This window comes from Bombyx mori, chromosome 4, assembly GCF_030269925.1.
Source record: "Bombyx mori chromosome 4, ASM3026992v2".
Taxonomy (NCBI): Eukaryota; Metazoa; Arthropoda; class Insecta; order Lepidoptera; family Bombycidae; genus Bombyx; species Bombyx mori.
In genome coordinates, this window is record NC_085110.1 from 15,330,981 (window position 1) to 15,348,225 (window position 17,245).

The following is a 17,245-nucleotide window of genomic DNA, read 5'->3' on the forward strand; positions in this document are numbered from 1 at the left end:
AAGATAAAGTTGATACCACTAGATTATGCAGCCCAGTCTGAGAGGTAGTTATAACCCTATTTAAGAGTCAAATCTTCTTTCGAGGTTAATTTTAGTTCTTTTTATTGAAGTAGACGAAAGGAAAAATTTACCAGTGATTAAGTAGTTGCCGAATATTGTAGCGTATCTACTAGCTATAAGACCTGAATGTCAAAATTTCAATGGAATAACTACCTTATAAAATAGAACGCATAGAAACATTTTATATATTCAAATTGTACATTAATTAGTCTTTTTGGAAAAAATCCAGATTGGATAGTAAAAAAAACATCAAATTAGATGGAGCTATAATTAAAAAAAATTCGAAAGTACATAATTACAGCTTAACCTAACAATTTCACTGTCAATGATAAAATGGACAAAGGGAGAAAAAACCATCGAACAAAAAAGTGATTAATTAAAAACCAATTTCGCTCGACAAATGGCCTCTACGCCCTTTGAAACAAATTGAATTTCCGATCATTTAACGCCGATTAGTTGATGTATTTTTAATTATTAGTTAAGAAGATATCAAACCCAACATACCGAGGGTAATGCATTTTTAATGTGGTGTCACGTAATCTTGTAGAGTTCGATAACGTATTCACGTATTGATTTAGATGACGTGAATGATGGCATTTAATGGAAATTATTTAATCTATACTTATATATATAAAAATTAATTGCTGTTTATTAGTCTCGCTAAAACTCGAGAACGGCTGGACCGATTTGGCTAATTTTGGTCTTGAATTATTTGTTTGAAGTCCAGAGAAGGTTTAAAACGTAAATAAATATGAAAATGCTCGTAATTAAATAAAAATAACAATTTTGTTTTTCCTTTGACGTGGCCCCGTCGGACGGATTCCTTTTGTTTGGTTTAAGTTTATTTTATACAAAAGCTTAGGTCTTATATTTATCGATTGACGCACTACGAAGTCTGCCGGCTGAACTAGTTACTAATAAATATTCGACTTAAGCGCATAAAGATAAGTACCTAATATACCAACTTTTCTTTTTTCCTCGATGGGTAGACTATGGCCACATTGGTGTTAAATCGTTACCGGAGTCAATGTACGTAATAACGTTCGCTGGTGGTAGGAAAATTTGTGCCCGCCTATTCCTGTCGTGAAGCTGTTGTAGGTTTAAGTTTGAGGGATGGGGCAGCTGTTGTATCATTAAAATGAGATTTAGAACTTATGTCTCAAGGTCGATGGTAGCATTTACTTTGTTGATGTTTATATATTCCGGTAACTACTTAGCACCAGGTGGGCTCGTTTATTATATTATATATTAGCTCGTTCATATGACGATATGGGTGGCGCATTTACGTTGTAGATATCCATGGGCTCCAGTAACCACTTTACACCAGGTGGGCTGTGAGCTCGTCCACCCATCTAAGCAATAAAAAAAAAACGAAAGAAAAAGTAAATAGTAATGAGACAAAGGAATGTTGGGATTTGGATGCTTCAATGAACTTTTTATAAATATAAGTAAAATAAATAAAATAAATATAAGCAAAATTATTATTATATTACACTGTGTATTTGTATGTATATTTATAAATATATATATACCATACATAATAATACATATATATACGTATGGTATTTATGTATGTAGAAGTGTGTGCATAATTAATTCGTTTTCAAATGATTCTTGTCTACCTGATGGTTGTCTGGAAGAGATCGCTCTTAATGATAAGACAGCCAATTGTACTTTATTTATTTATTTAATGTTTCGCATTGCTTATGTTTTGGATGTACAATAAAGAATACTCTCTCTCTCTCAATCTTTTCTTTGTTCGTACGAAGTAATTTACTTTTGTTAGTTCGCGTCACGCGTGTCTCATCTCTATATAAATCGAAAACCTTCATTTTTCCTGTTGTTGCCACGAATTCGTTGTATGTTGTCACTTTAGTAAAACAATCTCAAAGATTTTTTCTTTTTTCACGGAGTTTTTGAACTATTCAAATTTCTCAATCATCAAATGACGATTATCCGTCAAGCAAATTATAAATTAATGTGATATAATTGACGAGTGTGATATAATTTTCATAATTTTACTGCGGTATTTTTAATGTACGTTGCCTTTTTTTACTCGATTACTAATCATATTTTTTTCGCGATTTATTTACGTATATTTCTAAGCTTGAACTCTAAAGAGAAAATTATTAAAAGAAGATTTCAATGTCGTCTACAATTTTAAATAAGCAAAAGGATGGGGCAGCCGTTGTACTGAACTGAGACCTTTGAACTCATGTCTCAAGGTGGGTGGCGGCATTTACGTTGGAGTTTTTTTTTTTATAGCTTAGATGGGTGGACGAGCTCACAGCCCACCTGATGTTAAGTGGTTACTGGAGCCCTTGGACATCTACAATATAAATGCGACACCCACCTTGAGATATAAGTTCTAAGATCTCAGTATAGTTACAACGGCTGCCCCACCCTTCAAACCGAAACGCATTACTGCTTCACGGCAGAAATAGGCAGGGCGGTGGTACCTACCCGCGCGAACTCATAAGCGGTCCTACCACCAGTAAATTATTAGGTTCCGGCATTTCCACCTATCTAAGCAACAAAAAAATGCACCACTATGTATGTATCTTCGTCTGAGAGATAATGCCCATAAAATTGAGTACACCTATACAGATTTTGTTATGTGCATAAAGTATGACATAAGTATTCATAAGATTATAATAGCTGGAGCTCGTAAAATGTGTGCTAGCTTTGGGCTCGGTAGGGAACCGGTGGTCGTTTCGCTGGCGGCCACCGGTCCGGCGTCCATGGGACGGTGGGATGGATGTAATGTGCTCTGCGTCAACCCTGTCCCGCCGTTTCAATAGCCCCGACTGGGCTCCGGCCCGGTCCGAGGTAGGGCGCCGGTTGTGAGCGGCAGGAGTTTTTAGTGAGGTTCAACTTCCACATACCCTACCTGCCGCGCGGGTGGGGATCCGGCGATTTTCTCCTGTGGAAAAAAAAAAAAAAAAAGCTTTGGGCTCGGTAGTAAGCCGTGCCAATTTTTTTAAATGACTGTGCCATTTCGTCATGGCAGTGACGTCGTCTATTTGTAATTACGTTCGCTCCATTACAATGAGGCAGTGTCATGCGATGATGTGTTAAAATGGATTGTTTATTTCTTGTTAAACATGGAATGATCCAATAAGCTTTAATGGTTTTAACCGAGCTAGTTTTTGTACGCCTAGTTATCCATTAGTAAATATTTACGGCCTCGGAAATATTACATTTTTATTTATTTACTAGCTGACCCGACAGACTTCGTAGTGTTTCAATCGATAAATAAAAGACCTAAACTTTTGTATGTAACTTAAAAATTGTAACTTAAAAAAAAACAAAAGGAATCCGTCCGACGGGCGACGCATCAAAAGAAAAACAAAAATGGTTTGTTTTTATATAATTCCGAGCGTTTTCATATTGATCTACCCTTTAAACCTTCTATGGACTTCTACAAATAATTCAAGACCAAAATTAGCCAAATCGGTTCAGCTGTTCTCGAGTTTTAGCGAGACTAACGAACAGCAATTCATTTTTATATATATAAGATAGATTTGATACAATACGATACACTTTATTGCGCTTAAGTATACTATAATATTGACAATATATGTAGAAAGTTAATGAGGAAAAATTAACTTAAGACTGCTAAATATAATACAATAAGCAGACTGGTCCCTGAAAGCGCTTTCTTCTATACAAACTTTGCACACCTTGTTTCAATAATTACGAACTTAACATGGCGCCTCCGAAGCTGGCCCTAATAGTATTAAGAGGCAAGCACCTAAAATATGTAAAGCTTAAAGGTTATATATGTTTTATTCTGATGTTAGCATATCAAGATAGTTTGAGCCGCTAGTTTAAGCTTAAATAATACCGGGTTAATCATTGATGTCTAACAAGTACATTGGTATTGATCACTTTTGCCTGAGGTCTAAAGTTTATGTGTCCTCAATGATGATAAAATATTTTTCAGTCTATTATGTATGCTTATATAGGATGAGAATGAACGGAACGTATAAAAGAGTGTGGAACGGAGCGTTAAGGTGTGGGTGAGAGAAAACGATAAGAAAGGGAGGAAAAACAAAAAATACACCGAGAAAAGCAAGATGGCGAGGACGGTAAAGGGAGCGATGTGTGAAAAGGGTGTCAATTATTGTTTTGTTATTATAATAGGGAAGATTTACGATGATAACAATAAATCTAAACTAGCGAACCATTTTTTTTATACGCTACGATATAAATTTTACATTTATGTATTTATGACTACAATCCTAATTTGTAGTAATTGGAGTGCTCAGATGGGCGAATTGCTTGATTTCTTTTTGGGTACCATGCATTATATACGTCAAAGGTCATCTACCATTCGTCAATAGCATCAGTCGTGATGCCAGGGAAGACGTCATCAAAAACTTCTACTTATACCCTTTGTATCGAAGTCCTCAAATACCGCGGCATACCAAGTTCACTCGCCTTATTAATAACTTAAAATTTCAGAACTTTTAGTTTGTTACAAGGAGTTTTCAAACATGTTAATAAATTTATTTAAACGGGTTTATCATTATTTTTAAGAAAAAGTTGTGGCGTAAGTGCTTGGACATCATGAGAACCACAAATATGTATAATTAAGTTTATATGGTGAAAAACACATGAGGCGTTAAAATAAATAAATAGAACAAACATACTACAGTCTCATGTACTTCACAGATTAATTTATCCGACCTCCATTTGCGGACTTGAATTGGTGGTAGGACCTCTTGTGAGTCCGCGCAGGTAGGTACCACCGCCCTGCCTATTTTTGCCGTGAAATAGTAATGCGGTTCGGTTTGAAGGGTGGGGCAGCCGTTGTAACTATACTGAGATCTTAGAACTAATATCTCAAGGTGGGTGGCGCAGTTACGTTGCAGATGTCCATGGGCTCCAGTAACCACTTAACACCGGGTGGGCTGTGAGCTCGTCCACCCATCTAAGCAATAAAAAAAAAACGTATATACGGAGAAATAATTCACAAGAAAGCGTTCTATTCAATCCCGATTACGATTCACGTAATTATTTATGCAGCATGTGTGTACGTCGAACGAAAAAATAAGAATTCTATTTTTATGTTTAAATTAGTATAGATTATAGCATCGCCTTGTTGATGGAAAGCTGGCTGATTGATATTAAACATACACGCTGACGGCCGAAAGACTCTGAATCCGTTTCTACGTTGTGTGGTTTGTGAATCGTTTGGTTTATATTTGGATTTTTGTTTACAAAAAATTAGGTTCATCCTTCGTGATGATATATAATCGTTATTTAAGTAGGGCATCTTTCTGGTGGCAGAGCGTCTTGTGAGTTAGCACGGGAAGGTACCACCGCCCTGTCTATTTCTGTCGAGAAGCCGTTATAAGGGACGATGCGGAGGGGTAGTCTAACCGGGGAAAAACGTCCGTAACGTAAGATTTTTATTAGTAATGCACGCAGTGTACGACTTAATTTTGTAATAACGTACAAAAAATAACATATTTTTTTATCATTCATGGACACAATCTCAGAGCGTTCGTTTGCGCAATACACTAACTCTTATGCAAGCAACCGTGAATGAAGTGTACCACAATAAGCTCGCACGTTACCGAATGCCCGTGGGATGTTGCGAAACCTCCAGTTTTATTTTCTTTATATCTCGAATAGAACTTAAAATTAATATTCTTATAATAAGGAACTTAGTTCCTATCCGGTGTCCCACGACACCATACATATTTTTTTATGTTTGAGAGATTACTGGTGGGCTGGAGGCCTTTCCAATTTTACCAGGGCAGGTGGATGAGCAAGGGCTTAGCCAGGAGGGGTGGGACTTACTAACAGCTACCCGAGCGCCTCCAAAGGAGACCTAGCAACTCAAGAGTAGCTCAGAGTAGAAGCAGAGTAGAAACTCAGCGGGCTGATGCTTAGGTTAGGTTGCATGTCGAACCCTTTGCCGAGTTCAACGAGTACGGTTACTGGGGTCCCCATTCCTAGAGTTAGGGCTATAGGTGTCTAATGCAAGGGTTATTGGATATGATAGTAAGGACGTGCAGATACGTTGCGCAGATATTAGGTTGATCTTTCTGTTCCATTGGAATAAAAACCATTTCAACGTGAAGACCGGAACTGTATTTTTTAGTGGCACAAATACTTACAATAAGGCCCTAAGTACAATGATTATACCGAAAACAACTTTATATCATTGGTTAGTGTAATCAGTGAATTTGTAAGGGGCCTGTGTTTGATCTACTTCTGAACCTTTATTAAAATTGAAACCTGTGTTTTGTTTCTGTCTCTCTTGTATGTATACTGAATACAGGCGGAAATCGAAGCTTGTCTCCGTTGAATGTCTAACGCTTAGATAAGAGTATGCCTTTTGTAGTACAAGAGTTCTATCAACCGATGGTATCGCATTGTGTGTTACTAAATTATAAATATCCAAAAACACATCGTAATTGCAAAATGATCTTTCTTCCAAGCTATTAGATTTGTAAATTGATATCACGCGAGACGAAGTAAGATGGACATATTATGTACATATCCTTCTTCAAACGAGGCTTGTGGAGAGTACTTAACGGTAGGCAACGGCTTGGCTCTGCCCCCGGCATTGCTGAAGTCCATGGGCGACGGTAACCACTCACCATCAGTTGGGCCGTATGCTCGTCTGCCCACAAGGACAATAAAAAAATGTAGATCAATATCAAGTCGTCGAAAGATCAATGGTGCTAACATCTATGAAATTCCATGTGAAAATTAAGGTTTTTTTTATGTTGAATCTGATGTCTGATGATCTTGACTTTTTGATAGTGTTCTGATACTTTGATACATTGTAAAGAAATCTATTAAGCCTATCAAGGGTCTCATTGATTCGCTGGAGAATAAGTCACTGTCAGTTGGTGTGGTCTAAAACAACAAGTTAATAGATTGATAAATAAATAACAACACCTTTTCAATTGGTAGTAAAAGTATAATAACGTCTTTTTTTTTCATCGCATTTCCGCGCAACGTCACTCGCTTTTCAGCTATAGACAAATTTTTAAGGGTCATCACGAAATTATTTTGAATTTAACTATGAGCAGTACAATTGTGTATATAACACATGTCCACATTTTCGGTCAAAATACATATCATACTTATTACTACGATTATAATCTACTTGATCACAATCAAAATTTTCAGTCTCAGTGTAAGTGTGCCGAAGAAATCAGTCTTAGCCTATTTTTTGGTAAAGCTGCGTAACCAAGAAAAACAGTTCTTCAAGTAATTCACTGTCGCAAATCCTTGAGAACGAATGAAGTTTATGGTGATTTAAGCCGGCAAATGAACTCTAAGAGCGACCTGCGCTAAGTGAAGTAAAGTGGAAAAGACGTGGAATTGAGACAGTAATTTATCCTTAACAAAATAGATCGGGCGTTTTCTTTCTGCGGTAAAACCATTGAAATCAATTTCTGTTCTAAACCATTGTTTACGGCTTGATCTATCGATTATCGAATTATTGAAGAACGACATAAAAATAATAAACGCGATGTAGAATCGTAAAAACCGTTTTAATTATAGATTGCCTCGCGAAATCTGACGATAATACAGAAATAAATTAATAGGTTTTTAAGCTATTGCATAGCTTTTATCGCGGGCTTTGATCGCGGCGACCGAATCAAGAAATTTCGTAACGAAAATAAAACCTAACACCCCCATCCGCCTACCATGTAGCTCGCGCTCAACACATTCACACGTTGCGCTTATGTAGTGTTTGTGAATAAGCGCGCGGCGTGACGTCGTACTGCATGCGCATCATGAAAAGTCTGCCCATCTCTCTCTCGCGCGGTCTAACTTATGAGTGTGAAGGGGACAGTTAATGTTTTGCTTTTGTTAATGTTTATAAATATAGCGTGGTCTTATTTATTATTGTTTTAATATTAAACTATTATTGTCTAATTATAATTGCTTAAGTTGATAAAAAATGTTCTGCAATAGCTTTACTGCGGCAGTCCCCGAATGCCACACGACTTTTTTTTTTTCTACAGCACTCAATGTGCAATGAAATGGCACATTATTGTTGATTCGTATAAGGAATCGGTAACAAGCTAGGTATATTATGGCAAGTCATCAACGAAATATCATTTCGTTTTCCGTCTATACATTTGAAGAATTTCCACGACTACGTATGACATAAAAATATGGTACAGCAGTAATATACGAAACTTGTGTCTCGATGTAGTTACAGCGATCTCGTTATATTTCCATTGGACTTTTTAGAAAAATGAAGAGTACATTCTTAAATCGAATTTTTATTTCGACTATAATAAAACAAATTCTAGTCCCGATTTAACGTGGTTCTTTCCCTAAATACTGACAGCATATCTATCTATTAGTAGATGTTGAGATGCTGTAAATGCCGGTGGGCGGTGATTGAACATTTCAACGTCCACACTCGATACCACAGACAGACCGAGAATCGTCTGCGAAAGCCAATATCTCCATAAAACTACGTAAAACTCATATTTTTGTGTAACTCTGTCATAATCAGAATAAAATCAGAGCTACCATGCATTTGAGGTATGGTTGTAAGAACAATGCAGCTTAAAAACTTACATTTTATTCATTTTTTCTGATGTCCGTCTGAGTTTTTAGACATAGCGATTTTACTAGAAACTCCGTTAAGTATATTGGGAATTGAGGCTTATCAGGATATAACTGACATTTTGAATAATACGGTAAATTAACAGAGTCGTTTTCTTTAGGAAACTTCGCGTAGCGCCAGTTCTATACCGGAAACGCTTTTGAGCCAAATTTTGGAAGAGCTAATCAAAGATAATAATGATTAGTCATATATTATGGTATCAAACGGTAGTATAAGGCTAAAAAAAAAAGATGTGTTGACAATGTTAACATTTTTAACTGTTTAGAGTTTCAAAGTATAAGTAGTTTAATTAAAATAAAACAGTTATTAAATTTACGTCTCAGTTTAACTATAATTAATTACGCTTTACAGGGGACATATTTTGTAAATTTCAAAGCTCCATCTCTTTCTGTAATAAATTCGAATTGATAATAATGTGAAAATCGAACCCACAAAAAACAGAAAAATTGCGTAATTACCGGTTGTATGCTGTATTAAAAGCCCATACGGATACGTACCATCTCCCTGTATATTTGTGCAGCGAAACGGTATTCGATTTCAGCTTCAAGAGTTGGGACTGCCCTGGACAACCTCAACTATATTATTGAGAGGCTTGCGTTTCAGGCTAGGTCTATTGAACTCAAGACGAACCGTGACTTATTGACCCGTTTATTCAATAAATGAATAAAAAAGTATTTCTTGGAATCCATATATAGGACGAATACTTGTTCTTATATGTATTCATTAGGTTTCACTAATTTCTATAATGAAGTATTATAATTATTATATGAGTATTATAATTATGGTCGCGCTCAAAATATTGGCATATTTAAAAGTATCATCAACATTTTTATAATATAATCCTTTACTTCACCTCCTTGCAATACATAAGAATCTATTTAGCAAACTTAACTTTGGCTTTATTAGAAAAGTTAAGTAATACTTTGAAAAAGTTTCGGCTTTTTTTCCTCCCGAAATTTGGAAATTTCAAAGCGAGCGCTTGTTTCAAACTAAACTCCATTACAATTTTAATTTTGTTTCATCATAATTGAATTTTTAAAGCGGTTGTGTTTTAATAAATTTTCATTCTATTAATGCAATTTATACTTGATGGTATATGCGATTATGAATATACATAATAATTTTGCATACAAAAGCCGCGTATAAACTGAATCATTATCATAATTTATTCATTCACGGCTTTGATGCCGGACATTCATAGCGTGCTCGTAATCCAATCATAAATTGCGTAACGTTGCAACGTATACAAAAAGTATTTTAATAATAAACACAAAACAAGTTTATGAATCGAACCTTCACATATTTTTTCTAAAACAAAATCACTTTGTGCCTCGTTTGTAATTCACTGTCAGTACGCGAGAAGTCGCACCCGAAACCGCGCGAACTTAGGAAAATACGGAGTGCGTCACGTAACACGGGAAGCCGTGCTTTCCCTGAAACGTTATCGGCGCGTCTGACGGCTTCTGCTGCGAATAGGCTCCGAAACGACTGCTAACGTAGCTGCATTGCGCTCCAACAGTGCTATATTACAATTATTTTTTATTACCTTTGCATTATAGGTAGACAACCATACCTGATATCACTTTAAAAACGTTATTCTTGAGGTAGGAGTTTTTTTTATTGCTTAGGTGGGTTGCTGGTTTTAAGTGGTTACTGGAGCCCATGGACATCTACAATGAAAATACGCCACCCACCTTGAGATATAAGTTCTAAGGTCTCAGTATAGTTAGAACGGCTGCCCCGCCCTTCAAACCGAAACGCATTACTGCTTCACGGCAGAAATAGGCGGACTTGGATTGATGCCTTAATAATATACTCATGTCTACTTAAGGACTACAGGGTACAAGCTTACTTAACTTCCTACATAATTAAAATTATTGTAGCACGAAGCACTACTAATATTTTAAGATTCTCTCAATTTTCTTTCTCAGATGCTTTAACATTTTATTTGATATGGAATTTCTTTGTAGGCTTTTCGAGTTTTATTTCAAATGAATATTTTTTCTACATTCAAATAGACTTTAAATAAATACATAATGAGCTTTAAGCTTTATCTGCTTTTCAGTTTATGCTTTGATTTTCCTAGTTTTTTTATATACATTTGTATTGTTATTTAATTATTTAAAAAAATTAGTCAGCCTCTGACGACTTTTAACACAACCGACCTTGTGTTAAAAGTAAGTTGTGTTTACACCCAATTATCATTCTCCTGCTTTTCACCCAGTCACCTGGGGTCGGTGCGAAATGGTTTCTCCTTTTTCTATCATACTATACCGTTTCTTCGCTCATTCTCCTCTTACACATATCGTCTTTCACGTAATCCATCCATTTCTTCTTAGGTCTACCTCTTCCTCTATATCCTTCTACATTCATAGTTAGCACTCTCTTACCAACCTAACTTTCATTTCGTCTCATCACATGTCCATACCATCCCAAACGCGCACTTCTCAAGGTGCCACTTTCAGACTTCCTCTAACATATTCATTCCGTATTCTATCCATTTTCGTTACTCCACACTACCATAGCAACATTCGCATCTCTGTGCCATGCAATCGCCTTTCATCCACCATTTTAGCTTATACCCAATACAATAGTGTATTCATTTTTCTATTTAAGTTTCATTAACATAATGTGTGTATGTGATCCAGTTGTGTGTCCCTAGCAAATAAATAAATAATGTTATTTTTAATTTTACTCACGAAAATAAAAAGTTTAAATGCCTGAAAAGTGACAGGAAGATTCAACAAGGAAGTCTCTATTTACCGTTACACGGAAGTTTGAGCGTAATATCAACAAAAACACGGTTAATAGAGTCGTTCCGAGTAATGACTGCGATTTGAGTGTACGCCATAACGTCATAAGGCTTTATTGCGATCATTCCTCGCTCCGCGCTTTTTGTGGTAATTTAATCATTTCCCGAATACTTTGCACGATTACAGACAACCGTTTGGTTATGTTAACCCGTATCATAGTACTAAAATAAAACCTTTATTAATTTGGTATGTTTAAATGGTCGTACTGTAGCAGATACACGTGTGATCTGTTTAGCGAATGCGCTTGCTTGCTATAAGCGATGGAAAATCTTTGTTAGTTACCATTGCAGGATAGTTGTCAGAGCAGCATGGTTCCTAAGAAACGTGGATCTTCATGATGACCTAGAGCTTGACTCAATCAGTAAGTATCTACAATCTACACTTTGAGGAGGCGGCACGACATGAAAACCCTCTTGATGTGGTCGCCAGAAATTACATACCCGATCCTGTGGACCGAATGGTAAGCAGTCGACGTCACCCTAAACACGTCATTACGGATCCTCCTGATCCATTAACGGTGCTTTTAGGTGACCGGTCAACGTCCTCGCCGAACCCGTCGCTTGTGACGAAAGGCTCGATGAGTAAATTAACCCATAGACACAGCCCATTGAGTTTCTCGCCGGATCTTCTCAGTGTGTCGCGTTTCCGATCCGATGGTAGATTCCGCGAAGCACTGCTCTTGCTAGGACCAGTGTTAGCAACACCCCCGGTTTGAGCCCCGTGAGCTCACCTAATATCTCGGTGAATCTAGAAAAATCCCTCGAGGTTACTACAATAGGGAGAAAAAAAAATTGTTACTAATAAGCGTTTGAATTTAATTCGTATTCGCTACCGTGGCTGGTAAGAGGTGGATGAGGAGAGCTGAAGACCGGGCTCAGTGGTGTGGATTGGGAAAGGTCTATGTCCACCAGTGGACGACTGCGGGCTGATGATGATGATGATTATGATGAGGTATTCGTTACCAACAAAGGCAGAGAAAAAAGATTACAAGTATTAGTATAATTTACTTGTTCAATTGTGTTATGCATCTATAGGGATTTTGTTCTGTTGGTACTCAAAAAAATCTCATGATATGTCGGAAGAGAAAAATATTTATTTACTTAACAAATGTCTTAAAATTGTAAATATCTTATAGTTAATTGAATTGTATTATTTACTTATTTAAAACAAAAAACTATTATATAGAAGCGAATGGAATAGCCATAAATTCAGCTCGCAACGCGACTTCGACCCATAAATCTAGCGCTCAAGATGTTTTTACTCTACGCTCTACTAAATAGAGTGTGACATTTTGAATCTATCGAAACTTACATTACAAGCAGAGACCAAACAAAAATATATAGCTTAATTAAACACTATATAACCTTACATTTGTCATGAAAATATGATAGTTTTTTTTTTTTGTGTGATGATAATAATAATACCATAAATTCTATTGAATATAGCAGTAGTGCGCGTAGACCCAAGAGGTTACATCGTATCTTAACATAAAATCTGTACGAAAATAAACAAAGTTCGTTTTAAATTAGCTCTATGAACAAACAGAACAATACATTCGGCCCATATTAAACGGAAACACGTGCACGGATTACCGCATTAATATATGATTGTATTTATAGAAACTTATTTTTAAGACATTAATCTATACTGTACGCACGAGATGTCTGGTTTTCTTTAGTCTGTAACCCGATACACTGTACGCCAGTGGAGTGTATGTACAAACAGTATTTTTGGCGGGCGACCCATTAAGTTTTTAGCTTGTCATCTGATTGATTATGGTATCGATATAAAATGTAGGCTTCGCCGAAGACGAGATCGTGTTCGGTGGAAACTTTTCAATTAATTCTTGTTTACGATGAGTTCATGGATTATAAACAAACAAAGGTGTTTGAATGAAATTTTAAGTGTATTTTTTCCCTACCTAAGCTGGTAACCTAAGGGGTTATGCGAGCGTATTTAAGAGTACTAGTGATCTCGCAGTAGTCGAAATTCGACCATAATTAGTTGAAATTATAAGTTTGAACATTATTATGGTTATATTGTCAAAGACTATTGTATTTCTATAGTCACAGATTTAGCTAAGACTACAGTAAAGACGAATATTAATAAAGATAAACAATATTAACCTATTCTCAATTTGACCACAGACTTTAAGCAATAACAAAAGTTTGACAATAAACAAAGAGTGTATGTGTATGTGTCAAATAGATAGTAGTTTGTGTAATGTTTCCTTAATTGATTCAATGCATTCTCAATGTATAATTTTAAAAAAATATTAGAAAATCTGCACTTCTTCGCTATATTCTCTATAAGTGTGGGAAATTCCATACCAATCTTAGTAAAAAGGGGTACAACGTTTTTGCTTCACGTATTAATATATACTAGAGGTCCCGCAGTAGTCGAAATTTGACTATAATTAATTGGAATTGTAAGTTTGTACACTATTATGATTGTATTTTATACTTCTATAATCACAAATTTCGCAAGACTATACTATAAAAAATATTAACAAAGACAAACAATATTTAATCTATTCTCAATTTGACAACAGACGTCAAGAACAAAAGTTTGACAATAGATAGTATGCATGCGTGTGTGCGTCAAATACATGGTATGTAGTGTGTGTAATGTTTTCTTTATCGATTTAATGTATATTTTATGCATTATTTTACAATAATTTTAGCATTATGCACTTCTTCTCTATTTTCTCTATAAGTGTGGAAAATTTCATACTCCTCCGTCCGCGCAATATTCGTAAAAAGGGATACAAAGTTTTTGCTTCACGTATTAATATATAGATATAGATAGCTCGCATACCCCTATTTGTTATTCCTCGTAGGTCTTTGAGGGGAACGCCTATCAGCGGGGTGAAAGAAGTGCCGCTGGCCGAACTCCAAGCTTCCAGAAAAAAGCTAGCGATTGAATCGAAAAGTGTTTAATTGTGTTTACCTTAGTTACTTAACTTTTAGTGAATATAAGTTCATTGTTGGTTTTTCACACATCGTTAATCTATTCGTTCGACTGTAATAGCTTTAATACTTAATTAATTTTACTAGTGGTAGGACCTCTTGTGAGTCCGCATGGGTAGATACGACCGCCCTGCCTATTTCTGTGGTGAAGCAGTAATGCGCACATTTACGTTGTAGATGTCTATGGGCTCCAGTAATCACTTAACACAAGGTCGGCTGTGAGCTCGTCCACCCATTTAAGCAATAAAAAAAAACACGTTTAAGAAGAATTTCGTTAATTAGCTATCGTTTTTTAGTGTTTCGATGGAACTGGTGGGCTAAATATAATTTTTAAAAATTTGGTTTTTCGTATGTATATACTAACTTTAATATACCTAGAGTATATTCTGCCTTGATATAAATCTTCAGGATAGTGGTATTGGTGAAGTTGCCAATACTTCCTAGCTCTAGTGATCAAGATAATAATTAAAGAGAAGTAGGAGAAGTTACGGAAAAAAAAATGTAATATGTAGCTCCATAAAAACGTGATCGTAATATGAATATTTCTTACTTATTATAATAACCGTACATACATTTTTTTTTAATTTACTTTTGTGAAAGTTTTTAGTATTTTATTTTATTCTAGAATATTATTTTCTTTTGTGTTACTTTTATAACGAAATCTAAAAAACCAAAACCGCGCTTTTGACTAGTTACTCAGTGCAGTGGTATAAAGTATATTTGTTATGAAAGTAGTCACATATTCGAAACCGTATGACTATGCCTTAGTTTTTCCTAAAACGTAACCTAAAGACTGTGGCTCTAAGAATTCAAGTTATTTTCTAATGGCATAAATTGATTTATTTGACATTAATTGATTACATGATAATGGTAAATTTGACTATTAATTATCCAGCCCACTGAGCTACTCTCCGAATCTTCTCAGTTGGTCGCGGTTCCTACTTGGTGGTACTCTTATCAAATAAATTCTCTCAGGTTGAGTCTATGAGCTCGGGCGTAGCTGAAATAGACCCTTAGGCTACCAGCGAATAGGTAGGTTAAAAAAAGGGTATGCAACCAAAAAAATACCATATCCGTCAAGGTGTCCATCCTCCCATCCATCCACCATCCATCCATCCATCCGTCCACCCATCTAAGCCATAAGAAAAAGGTATTTTGCTAGTTCTTTGCTAGAACTCGACTTAACGTTATAATGACAATAAGAGAACATCCATAGCAAACCACGTTCCATCTATTTGAAATACGTAAAACACAGTTCAAATACGCGATATATTCGCGTTTCGATAATTAGGTGCGGCTGTTTATTTTGGCGTGCAGTGTACGTTACGTGTATCGGGCGAAACATCGTCTATTTGGTTTCAATGTCGGCGCTGACAGTTCAATAGCTGTGTTCAACGACTTTGTTCTGTACTAGCACAGCCTTATTTTCCGTTTTCAATAGAAATTCAAAACACAAACTCTGCATAGTCGATGAAGAAATGAAGTGCATCTTCATGAAAATAATTTTATTGTAATAAACTAAATGTATTTGCTTACTGGTGTTTGCTTTCTGACAAAAATACGATATTAATGAACAGGAAATATCGCGGCCATAATCCCGATCATCTAGCTGATGTTAAATGAATATTATTGGCTATCAATTTCGCAACGTCGATGCTTTCAAATTCCTTGAAACATGAGGAAAAAATGTCAGTTTCATTGCCACAGTAGTATCTGTGTTACTACATAAAAAGCAGTCTATAAAATTTTTTTAGCAACGCGTTTGTATAAAATCTCTACAATCAGTACTTAGGACATAAAATAGAGTAAGCTAAGTAAAAAATTAATATAAGGGATGTGAAATAAATAAAAACTGACAAATCAGATGACATTTCTTTTAAAGTTCACAATCAGAACTGCATTTCATAAAGCCGTTGCATATTTTGCATAATTATACCTATATATTTAATTTATTTTAGGAATGTTTGAAAAAGTGGATCTTAAGTAAAGTTATTTCTATTGCCCATCCTTATCAGTTACTTAATAAAATAGAATACTAAAAGTTACAGATACAGACAGACATAAATGGTGGTTCACGAAGATCATAGAACTATCTTTGGACATATCAAGATGATTCTGCAACCCGTTTTAACGTCTGATTTCGCTTATCACGTTGGACCTATGTCTGTGTATGAGCCCTCAGAGGTTCTTTAAAACATAAAATCCAGAAAATGACTGAAAACTGTGTTTATATCTCTATAAAAGTGTGGCAATATCTAAGCGCTCCAAAACTGCTTATCATAACATAATTTATTTTATTGACAATACACGCTTCTAATGACTATCAAATGATCTAAAATCTGTAACATATCAATAATTATTAATTAATTGTAAACTCGGTTCGGCTCGAGGGACCATTTCGTCGGAATACCCATAAGATACGGGTTCTCATTCTGTTCGGCTTTTATACATTTTTCAGCAAATCAGAACTAATTAGACACTTCCTTTATACACTAATATTAATCTGGATTTTACTGAGTAATTTATCTAATAACATAAACTAAATAACTCACATTGTTTTTGAACTGTAATTCACGCCAATAGAAACCACAACGTGGATGCCGCCGGCAAACTGTGAGATATTTCTTGGTTTTACGTATCAATCTACTTCGAGCATTATATAGTGTGTGAATACTTAAGGCTAGAAGTGGTGACACGGCGAACACTAATTTATCGAACGTATTTCTATAAGCACGGAATTTATTGTTATTTTACCTATTTGATCGAAATTAATTTGTATAATACAC

General features: G+C 35.6%; 1 protein-coding gene across 4 annotated transcripts in view; it reads right to left on the bottom strand.

Annotated features, from left to right (window-relative positions):
- Positions 1-17,245, bottom strand: part of LOC101736773 (dual specificity calcium/calmodulin-dependent 3',5'-cyclic nucleotide phosphodiesterase 1) — a 511,722-nt gene that overhangs the window by 283,377 nt on the left and 211,100 nt on the right. For 2 of the 4 annotated variants that reach the window (XM_062668359.1, XM_062668358.1), the window contains exon 1: positions 9,971-10,132. The exons of the other annotated variants lie outside the window; for them this stretch is intronic. The gene's annotated coding sequence lies outside the window, so the exon portion shown is untranslated. Of the gene's footprint in view, positions 1-9,970; positions 10,133-17,245 lie in introns of those variants that run through there. 4 annotated transcript variants of the gene reach the window in all.